This window comes from Ranitomeya variabilis, chromosome 4 (assembly GCF_051348905.1).
Source record: "Ranitomeya variabilis isolate aRanVar5 chromosome 4, aRanVar5.hap1, whole genome shotgun sequence".
NCBI lineage: Eukaryota > Metazoa > Chordata > Amphibia > Anura > Dendrobatidae > Ranitomeya > Ranitomeya variabilis.
In genome coordinates this window covers 623,523,109-623,532,312 of record NC_135235.1, presented here as the reverse complement: position 1 = coordinate 623,532,312, position 9,204 = coordinate 623,523,109, and the positions used below count along the sequence as shown (strand labels likewise).

The window sequence follows — 9,204 nt, the reverse complement described above, 5'->3', positions numbered from 1 at the left end:
TAAATAAAACCGCTATCCTATTCAGTTTATTACTCATAGTGGTTACAAGCCTTGGGTTTCAGGAAAATATATATACCCCCTTACGCAGCTAACGCACCGTGATTTCTTTCTCATGATATATTTTTTTCACTATCAACTCCTATTCCTCCCCTGATATTTTTTAGAAATTCACAATTTTTCAGATTCTGTGAAAGCTTGTCAGGCATTAACTTGTTCCACCCCGTGTATAACTATTGTACTGCACAGCTGAGTCCTACACATGTGGCTGAGGAGGTTCCTGTGGGCCAACAATACAGGCCGCACCCCTGTAATCCAGCAATGAGGCGGAGCCCAAGGACTGACAAAAATCTCAGGACTGGAAAAGAGTTTATCAGATGAAGCTGAGACAGATCTCCACGTGGTCCTATAGTGTGACAGCGGAGTCACTGCTCAGGTGCTGTAGACCACATTTCATAATGTATTGTGCATGCCTATGTTTATTATGTATTTATCTAATTAATTATGAATTTTTATTTTACGAAGCTCTTCTTTTTTTCACTATCATGAATACTTAAAATTAATTTTACATTTCTTTTTCTTTTTCTTTTATTGATATATTTTTCTGCAAACATTTATCATTATAGTCATTCAAGCTAATAATTTATATCACCAGTTTACGTCATATAGTTGTAGTTATTATTATTACACATTTAGGAATTATATTTTAATATACAGGAAACTATATATACAGCTATGCTTTAGTATAATTGATTGCAAGTGATATATTGTTGTTGTTTTTTTTAAATTATAGATTTTGTCAATATAATTTACTACAACAATTTAAATATTTTATCTTTAACATAGCAAAAAGGTCTAGTAATAATAGATTTGTAATAATTATGAATAATCAGAATTATTTTTAGTATTGTAATTAATATACAATAATTTAAATAATTGCAATAAATGTAAATATTATTACTGTAGTTTGTATTATTATTACTATTATTAAATAATTATTTAATAATAGTAATAATAATACAAACTACAGTTATTAATTATAATTGCTAATACCGGTAATTATTTTTATTTTTATATGAAGCTAATATCTCTCGCATTTACTGACTTTTACTAACATTTTGCGATTACACCAGAACATCCAATAAATAAATGCTTTTTATGGCAGTCTGTATTCTGTTATTCTGCTCAAATGGGACTGATGGTTTATTGTCGGAATACAGGCTACAATAAAATTCACATATGCTTTACTGATGTAAAAGATAAGATGCTGGGAACGATATAGAGTTTTCTTGTAGCATCTTTATTAAAGTGGCTCCAAGAAACAACTAAAAATCAATTGACCCCCAAACTTGAGGTACTACAGAAGTTGAGTTTGTCCATTTACTTCAGTTTATAGGTGGTTCACGGACAGAGACATGTCCTTCACCGACATCAGGCCACCTTTAAGCTGCCCATATACATGAGAGCAAAGCATGAACCCAGCCAGTTATGTATATGGTGGTCTCCCAATTCTCAGATGATGTGAGGGGAGAGAAGGGTTTGGTATGTTTAGTTTCAATGCCCAATCCTTTTGTTCTCAGGGAAGATGAACCAGCACCAGAGATATATGGCAGTAGTTTATTGCTTTAACACATGTGTGCGTGGCTGAAGTTGGAAGGAATATCTATAGTACAAGCAAGAGTTAGTTTGACACCTAATGAAATTGTATGGGCACTTGTAAGGCTTCCACATACATTAGGCTAAAGACCTGCCTATATCTGCGGGATCGGCAAAAAGTCTAATGTCCTCCTGACTCTCACACAACAGATGATGTTAAGGGAAAGATTGCTCTGGTACCTTGGATTTCCAATGAGGAACCTCTAGTATGGGCGGTGCAGAAGTAAGGCCAATGTACACAGATTAACGTTGGACGAACACACCAATATCTATGGGTTTGCTTCTAATGTCAAGGATTCAACATGCCCGATTTCATACTTCGATCTTTTTATTCTTCTTGAGATAAGTCACCACCAGAGGAGTCTGGCAGCTGTCCCACAGAGGGAGCTCTCCTGTGTATGAAGGAGTCAGGAGAGAGAGCCCTTGGACGATCTTCTAAACCATCACTTGGCCAACATTCATCTATTGATCTCAGTAACTGAGATTTTCTTTATTATCCTTGATCAAATAATGTGTGTTCCTCCTCCAGAAGACAGAAACCATCCGGCTTTGTGATGTTAATTTAGGTTGACTCTCAGCTTACTGCTAAATTGTCCTTGGGAGAGGTTAATAAAGAGGGTCGGGATTAACGATTGTACCATTGTGAATTGTTAGAAGACATTTCCTGTTGTATACTGCAATGTTTATAATACATTCACTGTTATCATGAGGTGTACATTGCTACTTAGCATGTTGTTATTAATATTATCCTTTATATTTATTTATATTGTACAGTGTGTACGGAAAGTATTCAGACCCCTTTACATTTTTCACTCTTTGTTTCATTGCAGCTATTTGGTAAATTCCAAAAAGGTTTTTTTTTTTTCATTAATGTACACTCTGCACCCCATCTTGACTGAAAAAAAAACAGAAATGTAGAAATGTTTGCAAACTTATTGAATGAAAAACTCAGATATCACATGGTCATAAGTATTCAGACCCTTTGCTCAGTATTGAGAGGAAGCACCTTTTGAGCTAGTACAGCCATGAGTCTTCCTGGGAATGATGCAACAAGTTTTTAACACCTGGATTTGGGGATCCTCTGCCAGTCTTCCTTGCAGATCCTCTCCAGTTACGTCAGGTTGGATGGTGAACATTGGTGGTCAGCCATTTTCAGGCTTCTCCAGAGATGCTCAATTGGGTTTAGGTCAGGGCTCTGGCTGGGTCAGTCAAGAATGGTCACAGAGTTGTTCTGAAGCCAATTCTTTGTTATTTTATCTGTGTGCTTAGGGTCATTGTCTTGTTGGAAGATGAACCTTCGGCCTAGTCTGAGGTCCAGAGCACTCTGGAAGAGGTTTTCGTCCAGGATATCTCTGTACTTGGCTGCATTCATGTTCCTTCAATTGCAACCAGTCATTCTGTCCCTGCAGCTGAAAAACACCCCCACAGCATGATGCTGCCACCATGTTTCACTGTTGGGATTGTATTGGGCAGGTGATGAGCAGTGCCTGGTTTTCTCCATACATACCTCTTAGAATTATCAACAAAAGGTTCTATCTTTGCCTCATAAGACCAGAAAATCTTACTTCTCATAGTCTGGGAGTCCTTCATGTGTTTTTTAGCAAACTCTATGCGTGCTTTCATATGTCTTGCACTGAGGAGAGGCTTCCGTCTGGTCTCTCTGGCATAAAGGCCTGACTGGTGGAGAGCTGCAGTGATAGTTGACTTTGTGTAACTTTCTCCCATCTCCCTACTGCATCTGTGGAGCTCAGCCACAGTGATTTTGGGGTTCTTCTTTACCTCTCTCACACAAGCTCTTCTCCCACGATTGCTCAGTTTGGCTGGACGGCCAGGTCTAGGAAGACTTCTGATGGTCCCAAACTTCTTCCATTTAAGGATTATGGATTCCACTGTGGTCTTAGGAACCTTGAGTACTGCAGAAATTCTTTTGTAACCTTGGCCAGATCTGTGCCTTGCCACAATTCTGTCTCTGAGTTCCTTGGCCAGTTCCTTTGACCTTATGATTCTCATTTGGTCTGACATGCACTGTGACCTGTGAGGTCTTATATAGACAGGTGTGTGCCTTTCCAAATCAAGTCCTATCAGTTTAATTAAACACAGCTGGACTCCATTGAAGGAGTAGAACCATCTCAAGGAGGATCACAAGGAAATGGCCGCATGTGACTTAAATTTAAGTGTCTGAGCAAAGGGTCTGAATACTTATGACCATGTGATATTTCAGTTTTTCTTTTTTTAATACATTTGCAAACATTTCTACATTTCTGTTTTTTTTTCAGTCAAGATGGGGTGCAGAGTGTACATTAATGAGGAAAAATGAACTTTTTTGAATTTACCAAATGGCTGCAATGAAACAAAGAGTGAAAAATTTAAAGGGCTCTGAATACTTTCCGTACCCACTGTATTAATGGCCACCATCAAAGAAGGAAAACATGAGACTTCTCTGAAGTCCAACCGGAAGAACTTCATCCATGTTCTTTACATCGTAATTTCCTTTTAGGTTCGGGTTAATGTTACGCTCTAGGTTTCTGATACTATTATTGTACGTGGAGTTTTAGACACATGGCCTCGATTATTTTTCAAGTGATGATTCACTGGAAAATTAGTGTTTTGCATCAATAGTTGATGAATGGTTCTGGAGCGATGCCTAATCATGTGGCACTCACTAGACACGTACATGAAGGAGTTATTACATGACACAACATATGTCACTCTACTCTCTCCACATTTATAACTGAACACCCAGGGTTTGTTCACATGTGGAGTCTTTGGAGCGTTTTTTTTTCTCTGAATTTTGGCAGGAAAAACGCTGCATAACATTTGTGTATTTTTGCTGCCTTTTTACTTGCGTTTTTTACCTGTTCATTAGAATATGTGCAAAACGTTGCAAAAATACTGAAAGAATTCACATGCTGCAGATTTCAAAACGGCAAGGAAAAAACGAAGCGTGTGCTTGACCTTTTTAAAACACATTTTCATTGCTAGTACTGTAAAACAAAGTGTTTTTGCCACAGGAAAAAATGCAGCAGAAAAAGCGCTGTAAAATTCCACGTGTGAACATTGAACCATCAAAGGAGGTAATTCTTAAGCCAGTATATGTCTGTTTGCCTGTATATGTTGTTTTCGGTCTATGACATCTCTCAGTACTGTCTCTTGAGTGCCAGCATTTGACTCTCTTGTGGACTCTCTCTTTTCATTCTGTGACAGTGCCAAAAAGAGGTCATAGAAGTTTTAACAATTTTACTAATGCTTGGAATCTGCATAGTCCACCATGTCAATAATTAAATGGCTTAAAGGCCCCGTCTCACTTAGCGATTTACCAACGATCACGACCAGCGATATGACCTGGCCGTGATCGTTGGTAAGTCGCTGTGTGGTCGCTGGGGAGCTGTCACACAGACCGCTCTCCCCAGCGACCAACGATCAGGGGAACGAGTTCGGCATCGTTGAAACTGTCTTCAACGATGCCGAAGTCCCCCTGCAGCACCCGGGTAACCAGGGTAAACATCGGGTTACTAAGCGCAGGGCCGCGCTTAGTAACCCGATGTTTACCCTGGTTACCAAAAAAAACAAACAGTACATACTCGCCTTTCGGTGTCCAGGTCCCTTGCCGTCTGCTTCCTGCTCTGACTGAGCCGCCGTACAGTGAGAGCAGAGCGCAGCGGTGACGTCACTGCTGTGCTCTCACTTCTCACTGTACGGCCGGCAGTCAGTGAGAGCAGGAAGCAGACGGCGAGGGACCTGACGGACATCAGAAGGCGAGTATGTATTGTTTGTTTTTTTTTACATTTACGCTGGTAACCAGGGTAAACATCGGGTTACTAAGCGCGGCCCTGCGCTTAGTAACCCGATGTTTACCCTGGTTACCAGTGAAGACATCGCTGGATCGGTGTCACACACACCGATTCAGCGATGTCAGCGGGGCCTCAACGACCAAAAAAAGGTCCAGGCCATTCCGACACGACCAGCGATCTCGCAGCAGGGGCCTGATCGCTGGTACGTGTCACACATAGCGAGATCGCTATGGAGGTCGCTGTTGCGTCACAAAACTTGTGACTCAGCAGCGATCTCGCTAGCGATCTCGCTATGTGAGACGGGGCCTTAAGGGTTCAGTAGGTTGTCTTCTTTGAAAAACCTTTTTCATGAGGTCCTTACTACAGGAAAGGTAATCTATTAATCATTGCCCCTTAAGAGTGATATTCGTTATTGACACAAGAGGACTGTTAAAACAAGAGACTCTGCACTGACTGCTAAAAGAGGCTATCGATCAGGGCGAATTTCTGCTATTATTTAGGGCATATGAAAGGCGGTTATCGAAAGTGGTGACAGATAGTTTCTGTTCCCATATTCCCTTGGCTCAGATGATATGGCCTTGAGTGATCCAGGTGCAAATCTCTTGGTTATCTAGGGCAATATTCGAGACCTCCTAAAAATCTGCTGTCATGTGAGCATTTCTTAGAGGGAAAAGGAAGGAATAGATCTCCAGCGATGAATTTCACAGAAGCAGTGATAAAAAGTAACAAACGTAGCTTTTAATAGGTCTGTTAAAAAACACGGCAAGTGTTGGCAAACACAGGTAATCCCGTGCGAATGGATGAGGTCAGCTGACTTTCCTTGTCCCCTTTCGATCCTTGCAACGTGAGCATTTCTTTGCCCCAATTCTTGTGATTCAACCACAATCTCCATTCTGCAACTTCTGTAGATTGACCCCCCACTATGGTGGAGCCTCGGCTGCCACAGTGTGGGGTCTATGTGAATGTGATGTCTCAAAAGCAAAGGTGAAACGGAGATACCATGTATTACTGACTTTATCCACTGTCTCAGTCTCTCACCGTCTGTCTCATTCTCCAGCTGTGGCCATAGGTATTGAGATGTCTCAACAACACTAATGGCCCTTTCTAAGGGTACTGTCACACAGTGCAAGTTTGATCGCTACGACGGCACGATCCGTGACGTCGCAGCATCGTATGATTATCGCTCCAGCGTCGTAGACTGCGGTCACACTGTGCAATCACGGCGCTGGAGCGATGCCGAAGTCCCCGGGTAACCAGGGTAAACATCGGGTTACTAAGCGCAGGGCCGCGCTTAGTAACCCGATGTTTACCCTGGTTACCAGCGTAAACGTAAAAAAAACAAACAGTACATACTTACATTCCGGTGTCTGTCCCCCGGCGTTCTGCTTCTCTCCACTGTGTAAGCGCCATAGCCGGAAAGCACAGCGGTGACGTCACCGCGTCACCGCTGTGCTCGCTTTCCGGCTGGCCGGCGCTCACACTGCAGAGAAGCTGAGACGCCGGGGGACAGACACCGGAATGTGAGTATGTACTGTTTGTTTTTTTTACGTTTACGCTGGTAACCAGGGTAAACATCGGGTTACTAAGCGCGGCCCTGCGCTTAGTTACCCGATGTTTACCCTGGTTACAAGCGAACACATCGCTGGATCGCTGTCACACACAACGATCCAGCGATGTCAGCAGGTGATCAAGCGACGAAAGAAAGTTCCAAACGATCTGCTACGACGTACGATTCTCAGCAGGGTGTCTGATCGCAGTAGCGTGTCAGACACAGCGATATCGTATGGATATCGCTGGAACGTCACGAATCGTACCATCGTAGCGATTAAAATGGCACTGTGTGACAGTACCCTAAATCAGTACAAGTTTTATGATAAGGGCACCATGTTGTGCCTCTCACTATCATCTTCCATATATAATGAGGCTAAAGTGATAACTTTTGCTCTTCATCACTGAAAGGCGTTTTGCTGAGATCTATGTCAAAATCTAAAAAATCTCCAACATGGCCATATAACTAACTAGAAAATCATTTTATATAGGTATTGTAAAAATAGCCCTCAGCTTTATTTGTTTTATTGAGCGCTGATTTGTCTTTACAAACTACACTTCCCATCATTCTTATCCTTCTCTGAATGCTCTTACCCCACCCCTCAGAACTTCTTCTCTGACCAGCGCGACTCTGGCTTCTCTTGAGTCTGCACATCATCTGTTATGTGAGTGCATCACTTCTCTAAGTCCTATCCTGCTGCCCATAGCTCCTGTCACTCATATCAACATATCACTCCTGTTAGCTTCTCTACATACAGCGCCAACTTGCAGCACATTGCTCTTCTCAGCTGCATTAATATAGAACCTAATCATGCAGCATAATACTCCTCATAGCCCCTTTATATACAGCCCCATCCTACAGCACACTGTTTCTCTCAGCTGCTTCGATACACAACCTCATCCCGCAACACATAATTCCTCTTAGCTCCTCTATATCCAGCTTTCTCCTGCAGTACATTACTTCTCTCTTCTTCTCTTTAAACAACTCACATACTGCGGCACATCCCTGCTCTCAGCCACCTTGATATATAGCCCCATCCTGTAGCATATTAATCTCCCATATTAGCCTGTGTATATACAGCCCCATCCTGCAGCATCTCACTCCTCTTGGCCTCCCTATACACAGTGACTTCCTGCAAAAAACTGCTCCTCTCAGCCAAATTATATACAGCCTCATCTTGCAATATTTCACTGTTCTCAGCCTTCTCTGTAAACAGCTTCTTCTTGTAGTATATTGTTCCCCTCAGCCTTCTTCACATAGACTCATCTTGCAGAAAATCTCACCTCTTAGCTCCCATATATACAGTCTCTTCCTGCAATATATCGCTCCTCTCAACCCTCTCTGTATACAGCCTCTTCCTTTAGTATATCATTCCTCTCAGCCCTCTCTATATTCAGCCTCCCCCAACAGCACAATGCTCTTCTTGGTCTCTACAGTACATCGCTCCTCTCAGCCCTCTCTTTATACTGTCTCCTTCTTGCAGCACATTATCTCCGCTCAGCCTCAGGTATATACAGCTCCATGGTGCAGCATAAGAGAAGTGCAATCCCCTCTTCTGCTGTACTCAGGACTTGTCTGATAGGCAGAGATAATCAGGAGCTCCAAGCACAGCAGAAAAGGGAACGAGGATAGCTTTTTCTCAATCATTTGAGGGAACGAGGATAGCTTTTGCTCAATCATTTGAGGGAACGAGGATGGCTTTTGCTTAATCATTTATGCATAATTGCCACATATGAGCAGCCCACACAAGATGAATACATTACATTAGATAGGGACAGAATTTTCAATATAAATGAATTACAAATCTGTTTATAGTGCTTAGGGTAAGCTTAGAGACAAGTAATAAAATATCGTATCTTAAATAACCCTTTAAAGGTGTCCATTAGCCACATAGCCACAGCATAATGACTTTTTACTCATATAATTTTTTTTTGTTTGCCTAAAAACATATTGGTCCATCTCAATCTTAAAGGAGTTCTCTAGGTAAACAAATTTGTTGTTCTCTCTACCTATGGTCTAAATCAAATGTATTGTAAAGGCAAGTCGTAATCGCATAGTACCCCCTCTAGGAGGGACTATGAAATCATGGGGCCCTATAGCAAAAGTTCTATTTCTGCCCCTGTAGCCTCCCCCCAAAAAATTAAATAATGTTCAGCGGTATCACAGAAGGGCATAACTCACAACTTTGCAGCCCTTACAAAGTAATTTTTC

General features: G+C 41.7%; 1 protein-coding gene across 1 annotated transcript in view; it reads left to right on the top strand.

Annotated features, from left to right (window-relative positions):
* Nucleotides 1-368: 368 nt before the first annotated feature.
* RNF222 (ring finger protein 222) overlaps nt 369-9,204 on the top strand; it is a 29,890-nt gene continuing 21,054 nt past the window's right edge. The window contains exon 1 of the mRNA XM_077257782.1: nt 369-433. The gene's annotated coding sequence lies outside the window, so the exon portion shown is untranslated. The remainder of the gene's footprint in view (nt 434-9,204) is intronic.